At 35.8% G+C, this 10,629-nt stretch overlaps 1 long non-coding RNA gene across 1 annotated transcript; it reads left to right on the plus strand.

Moving 5' to 3' along the window:
- The first annotated feature begins 1,859 nt into the window (after window positions 1–1,859).
- Window positions 1,860–5,904, plus strand: LOC125802427 (uncharacterized). Its single transcript, XR_007439557.1, has 3 exons — window positions 1,860–2,096; window positions 2,684–2,774; window positions 5,481–5,904. It is a non-coding gene; the product is annotated as an uncharacterized LOC125802427 (long non-coding RNA).
- Window positions 5,905–10,629: the final 4,725 nt, after the last annotated feature.

The raw sequence follows: 10,629 nt of genomic DNA on the forward strand, positions 1-10,629 counted from the left end.
AAAAAAACAGTTCACTTTGAGAATAAAGTCGTAATATTACGAGATTAAAGTCGGAATATTATGAGCATAAAGTTGTAGTATTTTGAGGGAAATTCAGTTCTAGCTGTGTGGGCTGCAGTGTAATAACGGAGCACAGAGGAAGGGAAAGGAGAATTTTCTGCTCATGTCAGGGCTGCTGTGATTACCATCTGTTATCTACATTTGTAACTTGCTGCTTATTAATGATATAGTGTTTAGGGTTGTGCCAGTTCACATCTTTTCTGAACTAGTTCAAGTTCAGTCCATACATGCTCAAAGTGAACAGTTCACGTTCAAAGTTCACAATTTTAATTCTGAACTAGTTCAAAGTTCAGTTCATTTTACTTTTTTCGTGAGATATTCAAATAAATACTTTTTTTTCACACTACAAGCTAGAAATCACTATACGTTCTTTGAAACTGCTCACTGTAGACATTTGCTCATGACACTGCATTTGTGGGTTTCATACAAGCTGATGAAAATGTTCATAAGGAGAATCGTTGTCTGTCTCCCTGCCATCACTTCCACTAGCCTTTTTTTTTTAAATTGCAGGGCTTTCTTCCACTCTCGTCATTGGTCTCTCTCTCTCTCTCTCTCTCTGTCTGTATCTCTCTATCTCTCTGTATCTCTCTCTCTCTGTATCTCTCTCTCTCTCTCTGTATCTCTCTCTCTCTCTCTGTATCTCTCTCTCTCTCTCTCTCTGTCTGTATCTCTCTCTGTATCTCTCTCTCTGTCTGTATCTCTCTCTCTCTCTGTATCTCTCTCTCTCTGTATCTCTCTCTCTCTCTGTATCTCTCTCTCTCTCTCTGTATCTCTCTCTCTCTCTCTCTCTGTCTGTATCTCTCTCTGTATCTCTCTCTCTGTCTGTATCTCTCTCTCTCTCTCTCTGTATCTCTCTCTCTCTCTGTATCTCTCTCTCTCTCTCGCGCGCGCGCTCCACGCTTTTGTCCTCCGCGCTCCAGCCCCCCGCGATCATCACGAGTAACGTTGTGCGGAAGCCAGTATGTTATTAACTAGCCAACGTTCATTTACAGTGATGTCTGCTGTTCATGACACATAATGTGAACTAATTCACGTTCAAGTTCTTTATTAAAAAATGTGTTGCGTTCAGTTCACGAAAAAATGAGCGTGTTCAATGAACGCGTTCTTTTGTACTCGTTCACGCACAACACTGATAGTGTCCAGATTTGATGTGGTGGCTTCCCGGTAGGAAGCCTTCAGCTCTCCTGCTGCGAGAAGCCTCCCATATGGGGAGTGTGGGTGCTGCATAATGGAGGTTTTCCACAGCCTTTTACTTTGTTTTTTGCTACCAAAAGAACACATGAATACAGTAAATTCCATGACTAAAGGAAATAAACCATTTTTTCTGATGCAGGATGACTGTATGTGTGTGTTATAAACTATATTAAGATTAAACATACATGAAATTTCCCTCAAAGTATTACTATGACTTGCTCATAATGTTATGACTTCAATCTTAAAGGGAACAGTTTAAGAATGGCCCTAAAATGCCATTGTAGTAGACATGAACAGTGCAGGAGATATGTGTTTATCCTGTCCTGTGTGCATGAACTGAAAAAAGACTTTGGAAACTTTTTTTCTACACATAAAAACGTTTGATCAAAATAAAGAAATCATTCACTTGAATTGCAAATCATTCACTTGAATTGGGAAAATGTGAGCACATATTGCAAATCATTTACATGGTTTAAAAAAAAGTGAGCATGCAGGCCCGTAGCCAGGGGGGATCGAAGGGTTCGTTCGATCCCCCCCCATCCCCCCCAACCCCCCCTCAGCCACCCCAATCCCCCCCCCCCCCGCCTGCCCCCAGAGAAGTGACGAGTAAGAAAAATTGTTAATGTTTCTCTTTACACATTTTGTTCAGACTGTTTTACACCAATCCAGTAGGTGGCGGTAATTCCCCCATTTCTGTTCTTAGCTTGTGGAAAGAATAAGAATCAGGGGAAAGTTACTTGAGAAAATGGGTAAAAAAGAAGACAAGGAGCGAAAACGGAAGAAAACGGCGGTAACATTGTCCCAAAATATTGGTGACTTGTTCAAAAAAAGGCCCAAAATCGGTAAGCTGCTGAGTGCAGGGCTTCTATTTCTTTACAACTCCCCTGCATTAACAGTGCCGGGCTCGGCTTAGCCCAATAGTATATTGTACATGTAACACCGGATTATTACTGTTATTATTGCGATAAATCCAAAGTCTGGATTTTAGTTGATTTTTAAGAAATGAAGGTTAAGTGACAAAAACATTCAGTCACTCACTTTGCAATTCGGACGATCAAGCTAGGGTGTATTTTACGGCCATATATAAAATACAGTATTGAGGTGTATAAAGGGGGTTAACCTCTTAACACGCCCTATGCCTAGTTTATGAAAGTTATGAAATATTATTTTCATATTTACGTTTTTCGTACGTCCATATTTGATCGAATGCGGACATGTTATACACCATTCGTACCGTCTGCCTCTCCGGATTACGGAACTGTGTTTAGAGTTTAAATCTGCTTGTGTTTCGAAGTCCCAGCACAGTTATAGGAAGATTTTAATAAGACAGAACACTTCAATTTATAGTATTATTAATTCATGTTTAAGTTTTAATGACCATACCGATAGTGTTCCTAATGAAGTAATTCTTATCTATTTATGTCAATAGTAGAGAGATAGACAATAAAGGACAGCAACATCAGAGACAGACAATGGAGGGCAGCAACAGAGACAATGGAACAAAGCAACAGACAACTGAGGTGAGCAACAGAGACAGACAATGAAGTCACATCACAGATGTAGGAAGTTTGAGTAACACTTACATTTATATCAAATTTATGTTAACAGTGGGGAGCAACAGACGAACAGCAACAACAGATTCACAACAAACTTATAATAAATAAAATATGTCTAAATTAAAAGGTTTGAAGTGTGCTCGTGTATTTAGGGGGCATTGGAGTAGAGAGCCAAATGAAGTCCACTTTTGGGGGAAAAAGATCCCCCCCATCACTATGCTGGCTACGGGCCTGCCAAATATCCAGTAAAATAATCAATTTATTAAAAATTGTACAACCTATCAAATTCTTTGGCAGAATTCGGCCTTCATGGTTTGCTAAAAAATAGTGAAGGTTAATTGAGACAAATAGTGTTTGTTATCCTGTATATTAATTAATCTACTAACCTGTATTAACACCTAAATTAGTAGTATATTAAATTCACTAAAAGGTGTATGAAATGCATCTGTCGGTTAACAGGCGAATATAACCTAAATATTCCCCACTCTCCTCTGTGCTCCGCAAAACCAGCGAGCTGATTGGCTCTTTCTATTAAGAGGTGGGACTTTCTTCCTGAACCGGCTTCGTGATTGGCCTATGCTTGCGCGACCGCGTGGGGTCACGTGACAGAGGAAGAGAGAGGTGTCCTGTGTGAGCTGATTTCAGGGCATTCTGTTTCCACTCGTTTTTAATCGCACAGGTTTTCAAAAGATCATTTCAACACGGCTTCAGTAAAATCTTAATAATAATAATATTAAAAAAAAAACAACAACGAAGTTTCAAAAGGGCACTTTGGTGATGTCTATGTGTGCACGCCTATGTCTGTGTTTATGTTCCGCTGATTTTATCACACATAGTTTGCGCTGAGTTTTGTTATCTCCATGGCAGCGCAGCTGAACTTTTCCCAGTAATGTTTATTAGAGAGACATTGTGTAGCCTGGGGTCTGTGTGTGGCTCGGGGGAACTGGTGTTCTGTGGAGTTATGCTACCCATGGATATGTGCTTCTTTACATTCTTTTTGTATGATGTCATGTTATTAATGATAATTCCTTAAGTTTTTATTAGGAACATTAAACAGTCTGCTTGAATGTAAAAAAAAAACATGTAAATAGCAGTTAAAGCAAATAAATGGCAGGTTAAAAAATAATAATGAACTGTAAAACTATAAAAATACAGTTTATAGTCACCTATATGACCATAACTTTTTAACAATAAAGAAAAAAATGGATCATAGAAACCTATGCCACTTGTTCTTGAAAATGTTTTATGGGGTGGTCTAAACAAATACTGCCTGAAAGGTCCAAATTATTATGCGGAATAATAACGATTATTCATTAAAAACGATTTAATTTATTATTTGTTATACTTTTTACATCAAATAATTAAAAGTAACTATGAAATTTTACTCAAAGTAAATTTTAAATTGAGTACTTTTTTTACTTTTACTCGAGTAGAATTTTAGCAAAGTAAAGGTAATTTTACTTAATTACAATTTTTCAGTACTTTTTCCACCTCTGGTTATCTCAGTATCACTGAAGTACTTAAAAATCTAAGCGTCACATTAAATAACATGAAGAGTATTACATTTTATATCATTTAATAAATATTAGATTCAGTAAGTTATGTATAATATTAATCTTAATCTTCCCCAAGCCTAAAACTTATGACATCAATCTCAGCCTAAAATCTTAAGATAACTTATTAGCCTGGTTGTTTTTGAAAATAATAATTAGGAAACAGCTTGAGACTTACAAACAGTTTAAAAAGATTAACTGAAGTCCTGTCCACAAAGTTCTGGTTGCATACCAGTTTATAAGATCTACCAATAAAAGTTATCAGCAAAGACAGTAAATAAATGAATTTTAAAATCTTTATTTAATTCAAGAAAAGACAGAAATGGGTTCATACAGTTCTTTTAAGAAAGCAAAATACTGCCTCCTATTTGCAGTAAGTATTGTGTCTTTAGTCAAAATTAAAATATCACATAATTCCACAAAATAATGTCTGGAAATGTTATTAAAAAGTATTTTTGTTTCAAATATAAATAACTGAAAGACACATTTAAAAATATGTAAATAATTTCACATGCAATGTTATATTTAAAAGCTTAATAATGTTGAATGAGGTAAGAACACTTATAGCTTATAGGATTTTTAGTTTGCAACTTGAGTACTGTCTCCAGAAGCAGCAGGAGGGGTGCTGACATTCAGCATGCGATTTTTCACAATGCCCATCAACCTTTGGACCCATTTTTCAGCTGGATTAGCACATCTTTCCAGTTGTCTGTTTGTGTGAAATCTGTAAAAAAAATATATATATATATATAAATATATATATAACAAAATACGCACAGGATTTCATGTTTCAGGCCCACATGATAAAATGAAAAAATACTTACATGACACCTGGCATTTTGCATGCAGGACTAGTGGTCTCAAAACGTTCAACAATGGCAGCAGGAATTTTTGCATTTATATAGCCGAAGCAACACTTCTCTGGCTCGTGACTGCCTGAAAAAAGTCATGTTTTATATAAAGTTATCAGTTTTATATTATGTTTTATATACAATCTAACCCAGCAATTAATATTTTTAAATATTTAATTCAAATTACTCAACAAAATCAAGTGCTGATGCTTTTTGTCCCTAATAGCTTTAAAAAATGTTCTCTTTCTCATGTATTCAAAAAGCAGCTTACTTTGACCGAGAGTCAGTGAGCAGAAGGCGAAGAGGAGAAGGCAGATGGCTGCAATGCAGTACGGCTTCATGTCTGAATCTTTAGCCGGGTTCTCGATCAGTGGATGAAACCTCTGACTTCTCGTGCAGACAATGATCACCGTATGATCACTGGCCCAATTTATAACGGAGAGAATCACAAGTGGGACTGCACCATTTCCACGAACACACTTCTGACCACTGGGAAACAAGTGTCATCACACTCTTTAGGGGAAAGAACCATGATGTGGTAGAACTTTCTGTACAACCCCTCCTCATCTACACATTGGCGACTGACGGAAACCACCTTTTAGCTGATCAACCTGAATTGCAAAATATCAAAAAGAAATATTCTTGTTAAATCTGCATGTAAGATATATTGGCACATTTTTGTATATAAAAGATCTGACCAGTGATTGTGTACAGTTCTGTTACTTCACACTTCATAAACACATTGCTCTGTTATTATTATACGTTTATTGCCAAATAAGCATATAACTGGGTATATAACTAGATATAATAATAAGCTGGGTATATATCAACTGGGTAAATATGAGATACACACTTCAGGCATAAGTATCATAAAATAACCTTAGCTAAGATGTTGGTATAAACACTGAAATTAAGGTAGGCTCTAAGCTGAAAAGGACATAGTTTATGAAAAGTTCTTTATAATTACATACTACATACAGCATTACACAGTGGTACTATAATGTCACATTTTTAACAGAAAAAGTTGTATGAGGAAAAACAATGGTACACTGTATAAAGACATTACCAGTGGCGGACTTAGCAATTTGGGGGCTCAAGGCGAATTTAGCTAGGGGGCCCATCGACATTAATATGCAAGAAATAGGGTTGTGCCGATAGATGATATCATAGTCCATCCTCATTTATGACCCAACATTGCCATGGATGGTAACCATCGCGATGCCACGCCCACTGTTTTGTTTTTTCCAGAAACATGCACTGACCTTATTTAGGTCTCCTTCACCTAAAACTTAGCAAGGATTGTAGGAAAAAGATCAAATCAGGTATATAACTTAAATGAAGTCAGGGATGAAAAAATACCCTACTGCTACAAATATGCCTAATTGGCATATTATTCTATTATTTATTATTATTTATTATTATTCTATTATTATTATTCTATTATTATTTATATCTAGGTTACAGCTTGTCTTCGTCTTCGTTTTTCTACATGTCTGTATTAATTTTAAACATTTCATGTCATTCATACGGTGGCCGAGAAAGCCCAGCGCAGTGCAAATTGAAAAGCGCTGCAAAAGCACAAAACACATCCATCAAAATTACAACACAGGCGCAGCAAATAGAAAAACGCGCTGCAAATAGAAAAACGCGCTGCAAATAGAACCACAACACAACGGAAGTGAGTCACAACACAACGGAATTTTCCCGGGGGACCTTAAAAGATGCTATACCAGCTGTATACAAAGGACAATAAGTGGCAAACAAGCTTCTGAAAAGTAAGTAATGTTTATTACCTGTGATTACCACGGTTGTGTGCATATTATTAAAAGTTCTGCTTCACAAAACGCCTTGTTTGCCACTTATTGTCCTTTGTACACATAGTGAAGTCCGAGACGTTACTGAAGACGCAGCTTAGCCGGTACAGTATCTTTTAAGGTCCCCCGGGAAAATTCTGTTGTGTTGTGACTCACTTCCGTTGTGTTGGGGTTCTATTTGCAGCGCGTTTTTCTAGTTGCAGCGCGTTTTTCTATTTGCAGCGCGTTTTTCTATTTGCAGCGCGTTTTTCTATTTGCTGCGCCTGTGTTGTAATTTTGATGGATGTGTTTTGTGCTTTTACAGCGCTTTTCAATTTGCACTGCGTTGGGCTTTCTCGGCCACCGTACATTCATGCTGGTTTGTGCCAGGAAACTTGCTCATTGTCAGCCAGTGTTGGGCACGGTACTTTGAAAATGAATTATGTAAATTCTATTATTATTAGAAAAATAACAAACGAAAATAAACCCAAAATGTTGACAAAAATATAATCTAACAAATTTCAAAACATAGAAACGAAAAACTTTAAAATGGTATTAATATAATATAATATAACAACTGTATCAAACAGTTTAGCGTCAGTCAAAAGGAAAGCGTGCGCGGCATTGCGATTTAAAAAAAAAACTTTTTAATAAATAAGGTCCTATCAAGTGAATTAAAATATATCGTATTAAAAGGTATTAAATTCACATGTTTATTGAAATTTAATCAAGAGAAATCAGGCAAAATGCGCCGCGCTGCTGCGCTCTCTCTCTCCCCCTCCCTCCCTCCCTCCTGCAGCACGGAGCTAAATTCAGCGCGAGGCTAAAAATAATATAACAACTAAAATTAAGATGGGTGAGGACCTGTAAAGTAATAAAATATTGTCAAATATAAAGGATGGGTAGAGGTTTTGGTGAACTGTTTCAATTATTTGAAACTGAAACTAACTAAAACTGATATTATTCTGTGCACTATTATATAGCTTTTGATTGTGTTTTAAATGAGTTTTTATTTTATATTAATTACTTATTATTCATTTTAAAAAAATGTAGTATTTTATTGATAAAAAAAAGCTTATCAGTTTTGGAAGAGGATCTGTTTTTAGTTTAGCCTCTTCCTTCTTTTTTTTCTTTTTGTAGCAAGTGGCGCTTCATGGCTTCGCTCACAACCCACTTGTACACTTAATTTCACCTTAATTCCTCCTGTAGTGGTTCACGGCATGGCCACATGGCGTGGATGGAATATTCCATTTTAACGGGAAAGAGAGGGGGTGTGGACTGAACTGTATTTATTTGTAATTTATTGTGTTGTCTTTGTTTCCATTTTAAACATACAAGAATCACCATTTCTGTGAATTACTGCCCAAAGGGCCCCAATTACAGCTGTAGGCCTATGGGAAGTTTGCAGCTAGTCAGGGGGCCCCTACAGGGCCTGCAGTGGGAGGGGCCCAAGGCAGTTGCCTAGCAATGCCTCTATGCAAAGACCGCCTCTGGACATTACTACATTACTACTAACAGTTTGTTTGTTATGCACTGTCATATCAGGCAACATATCATTTTACATACTTTTACTTTTAACATTTACGTGAATATAAAATTGGAATTACTTTCACACACACACACACACACACACACAGTGCTGTAAAAATTTAATTACTTCCCTACATATTTATTTAATTATTATTATTATTATTACTATTATTATTATTTATTTTTATTTATTTGTTTTTTATCAAACAAAAAATTTTCAAACAAAAAATTATGATTTCATTTATTAAGGGAAAAAGCAATCCAATCCAACCTGGCCCTGTGTGAAAAAGTAATTGCCCCCATAAATTAAATGTGATTAATCACATTTTTTGGAAAGTTAAACTCAGTTTCACTAACCACAATCAGATTACTAGCAGACCTGTGGAATCGAGAAATCACTTAAAAAGAACCTGTCTGACCACATGAAGACGCTAAAAGATCTCAAACATCAACACATTATGCCCCGAACTGAAGAAATTCAAGAACAGATGAGAAAATCAGTTGTTATTGACATATGTCAGTCTGAAAAGGTTATAAAGTTATTTCTTATTACTTGTTCACAAATGAAAAAAACATGAAACACTGGTAAACCTTTTTTGGAGTGACCGCCCGAAATTACCCCAAAAGGGCATGGACAACTCATCCAAGAGGTCACAAAAGAACCCAGATCTAAATGGACTCACTTGCCTCAGTTAAGGTCAATATTCATGATACAAAAATAAGAAGAGAATGGGAAAAAAACGGTGTCCCGGTTTTCTTTAAATATCTCATGTTGAATACCACTGCTCATTATTTTAATTTTTACTTTAATACTTTATATATATATATATATATATATATATATATATATATATATATATATATATATATATATATATATATATATATATATTTATATATATCACTACATCAGATTAACACACATGGGTTCATTTTTTATGTTAATTCATGAATGGCTGAGTTTTTCTTCATTGTTATTTTTCCTGTCTAACTTCATTATATTAAGTATTTTTATATCAAGTTTTGATATTTGTTTTTCATATGAGGTTTCTGATATTTGTATTTTTATATCAGGTTTACACACACAGCTCAGACACAACCCACATCCACCATTTCACAGAGCAGCACAGATACTGACATACAGCTCTGTGTATTTAGTTTAAGTAGTTTATTCTTTAATGCAATAAAGTACTTTTCAACTATTGTCATCAGGAATATAATTATCACAAAAATACCCTGTAGCTAAATAGTCTACCAATGCACTAAGGCATGTAGTAACAAAGCTAATTGTTAACTAACTACAGTAGATTAAACTAAAATAAAATGTCAACAGCAAATTGCTAGCTAATAATAATTTCCTGTAACTTTCTGACAGGTAATATACTCATTCTCAAAGTAACTTAAACCTGATTAAATATTATATACAGTTATCTTTCACTACTGGCATCAAATATATTATGTTAGAATGATTGAATAGTTCGCTTGAATTGAATCTTGAATATTGAACAGCTATTGAATAGCTGTGTGACGGGAGCTGTGCTGAGCTGTGAAATGGTAAATGTGGGTATATACAGACACAGACAAGGAAGACCTATCTCACAATGGCCCATCTCACTTTCATCAACAAACCTCTTGATGATCTCCTGGACAGTTCTTATGTGGACTAATGAAACAAATTGGAACTTTCTGCAAGGTGTTCCATTACAAATAGTGTAAAATTAACACATAATTTCAGAAAACCAAAATCATACCTACAGTATGATGGTGGTGGTGGTAGTGTGATGGTTTGGTGCAGTTTTGCTGGTTTAGGACCTGGATGACATGCTGTAATGGATGGAACCATGAATTCTGGTCTCTACCAGAAAATTCTGATAGAGAATGTCCGGCCATCTGCCATGAAAGCTCAGGCGAACTTGGGGTCTGCAGCAGGACAATGATCCAAAACACATCAGCAAGTCACCTCTGAATTGGTCCAAAAAACAAAACATGAAGTGAAGTTTTTGTAGTGGCCTAGTCAAAGTCTGATTAAGATGCTGCAACATGATCTTAAACAGGCTGTTCATGCTTATAGATCCTCCAATCTGGCTGAACT

The sequence above is a fragment of the Astyanax mexicanus genome, chromosome 1 (assembly GCF_023375975.1).
Source record: "Astyanax mexicanus isolate ESR-SI-001 chromosome 1, AstMex3_surface, whole genome shotgun sequence".
In the NCBI taxonomy this organism is placed as follows: Eukaryota; Metazoa; Chordata; class Actinopteri; order Characiformes; family Acestrorhamphidae; genus Astyanax; species Astyanax mexicanus.